The following is a 3,226-nucleotide window of genomic DNA, read 5'->3' on the forward strand; positions in this document are numbered from 1 at the left end:
AAATGTAAAGAAGTAGAAGGAACTTTTTCCATATGCGGTGGACATGCAAAAAAGTACCGTATATTGGGAAATTATATACAACGAGATGAAAAAGGTGTTTAAAACAACTTTCTCAAAAAAACCCCAGAGACATTACTGTTAGGAATTGTTCAGACAGAGGTTCCCAGGAGTCAGAAGAACTTATTCATGTATGGAACAACAGCGGCTTGGATCTTGTTAGCCCCAAAATGGAAAGTGAGAGAAGTCCCTGGTAAGGAAGACTGGCAACTCAAGATGATAGAATATGCAGAATTAGCAGGCCTAATGTGCAGAATAAGAGAACAAGAACAGGTATTTAAATAGTGGAAATTTTTGTCAAGTATATTGAAATGATTGTGCACAGTTAAAAACTCTGGCAGTATGAAAGTAATTCAACAGTATAACATATTTTGAACTAAACAAAAAAATATTTTTTTCCTTCCAGTAGCACCTTAAAGACCAACTAAGTTAGTTCTTGGTATGAGCTTTCGTGTGCATGCACACTTCTTCAGATACCTGAATCTGAAGAAGTGTGCATGCACACGAAAGCTCATACCAAGAACTAACTTAGTTGGTCTTTAAGGTGCTACTGGAAGGAAAAAAATATTTTTTTGTTTTGACTATGGCAGACCAACACGGCTACCTATGTGTAACTGGAACTATATTTTGAACTAATGTAAGATAGGAAAATTAAATTAGATGGTTATCTTAAAATATGCAGGAATGGTGGGTAAGTTAAATGAACCTTGGAAGGGGAGGGAGGGAAGTCAATGAATATATGGTATAATAAAATATGTTTAATTTGAAATGTAAAATTTGAAAATTTAATAAAAATTATTAATAATAATAAGATTGCTGGGTGTAACTCTGCAAGCATGGAATTTAAGGTGGGTATCACCATCCATGTGAATGTAATGTTTAAAATGGTGGGTTTTTCGAGTTTTCTATCTCCAAGGCGGGCACGGCAAGCTTCAGGGCCAGCAGTGGAATGTGGTCCTCAAAGCCTCCTTCATCTGGCCCTCAACACACTCTCTAGGCCACCCACCAAGTATTTTTGCCTGACTGGAATCTGCCCATGAACTCTTGACATTCCCCCTTGCTTGCCTGAATGGAGGACAGAGAAAGGCATGCACTTAGAAAGGAACTTATATTGTACAAAAGCAAACTTTATATTAGTTGCTGTGCTGAGTTTTGCATTTGCCCTTGCTGGTTGTGACCCTCAAAATGGTGCCCAGAAGAGAATGTGGCCCTCGGATCGAACAAGGTCCCTCCTTCAAGGGAACCGGTTCCTTGGCTGCTTGTCTGCCACCGAAACTTGCAGGTCCTACTTGCACACTTGGTTCACATTGGGCAATGGACAAGCATGCTAGTTGGCCATTCACCTGCACGAACAGGAAGTATGAGCTGGAACACTTTCAAGACTCACAGCTATATAACCCACAGCTATATGCTGCAGAAAAAAAAATCACATTGGCCATTTGCTGGATGGCTTCGCCTCCCCAGTTTCCTAGGATCAACATGGCACCATCCCTCGCTCTCAAACCAGCCTCTTTAAACCTCCTCGCTTAACACACAAGTGAAATTAGATCACCACCTTGAGGCAAGCTCTCAGCACTGCACTCTAACATCATTACTGAATTGATAAAATAAGGTTATTCATTAGTCAGGTTGATCCTGAAGGAAGTGCCTGGTTTGTGTGGCGTCCTTATTTCTGAATTTTCTGCAGATGCTGGCCCACGAACGAAGTACTATTTTTACCTGGGCTTAGCGTACAGAGATGTCCCAAAATGTGTGGAACTGCCATAGGCGCCAAAAAGCAGCATATTACCCGTTTCTATCCTGTATGTTATTCTGTGAACCACCCTGAAATCTTACGATGAAGGGTAGTATATAAATCATAACAACTGCCCAGACTTTCCCTGCTCCATTTGACCCTGCTTTGTTTGAACCTTCAGGACTTCTGCTTTATTCACTTCTCGTAAGACTTTTAGAATTGGAAGGGACCCAAAGGTTCATCTAGTCCAACCGCCTGCAATGGAGGGATCCTTTGCCCAACGCGGGGCTCAAACCCACAACCTTTGTTTGCTTTTGGTTGTTAAGCTTGTTAAGGTTGCTAATACTGTTTTGTGGATTACGAGCGCTGCGACGCTTTGTGAACTTTATGATTTTTCTTGTGCTTGAGCCTATTCTTAAAGTTGCTTTGTTAATGGCGTTTCATAGAAGGTGGCTGCATTCCTGATGATTTGTTATTACGTCATATGGCTTATGTTGCAGTTGTGATGTCCTACGATGTTATTATTTGTTTTAAGTTAGCCGCTTGGCGACTCGTTTGAGTGCAAAGCGGCATAGAAATGCAACTGAAATGGGAAAAAAGGGGGTTGAATATAAAATCTGTAAGAATCCCAAAACAAAGCATCATGAAGTATTAAAACCATCCATAAAAGGTAAGGGTAAAGGTACCCCTGACCATTAGGTCCAGTCGCGGACGACTCTGGGGTTGCGGCGCTCATCTCGCTTTATTGGCCGAGGGAGCTGGTGTACAGCTTCCAGGTCATGTGGCCAGCATGACTAAGCCGCTTCTGGCGAACCAGAGCAGCGCACAGAAACACCGTTTACCTTCCCGCCGGAGGGGTACCTATTTATCTACCTGCACTTTAACGTGCTTTCGAACGGCTAGGTTGCCAGGAGCAGGGACTGAGCAACGGGAGCTCACCCTGTCGTGGGGATTCGAACCACCAACCTTCTGATCGGCAAGCCCTAGGCTCTGTGGTTTAGACCACAGCGCCACCCGCGTCCCAAAACCATCCATAGTAATATAGCTTTATTCCATTTAATGCCAAATATAGGATTCCCAGGTGAAGATATATTAGAAACCCCTAATCATCTGAAAGCTTCAGAAAACCAATGGGTTCCCCCCACAAAAAAATGGCGAGCACCCATTAATGTTAGGGCCATTCATACTTCCAAGGGGAAGGAGTTCCATAGGTGGGGCACCACTACAGAGAAGACCCACCTCCAGGTCCCCACACAGAGAGCACCACTTGTTCGTAGGACCACCAGCAAAGCCCCTCTGTTGATCTTGGGCCTTGGCATATCCAGCCCAAGGTTTACAGAGATTTGCTATGACTCTGGAAACTTTGCTTCGGATTTCACATCAGAGAATCTAGTTTCTGAAGGCAAGACATGATTAAAGAGGCCAGCTGAAAGA

The sequence above is a fragment of the Podarcis filfolensis genome (genome assembly GCF_964270895.1).
Source record: "Podarcis filfolensis genome assembly, chromosome: 6".
Taxonomy (NCBI): domain Eukaryota; kingdom Metazoa; phylum Chordata; class Lepidosauria; order Squamata; family Lacertidae; genus Podarcis; species Podarcis filfolensis.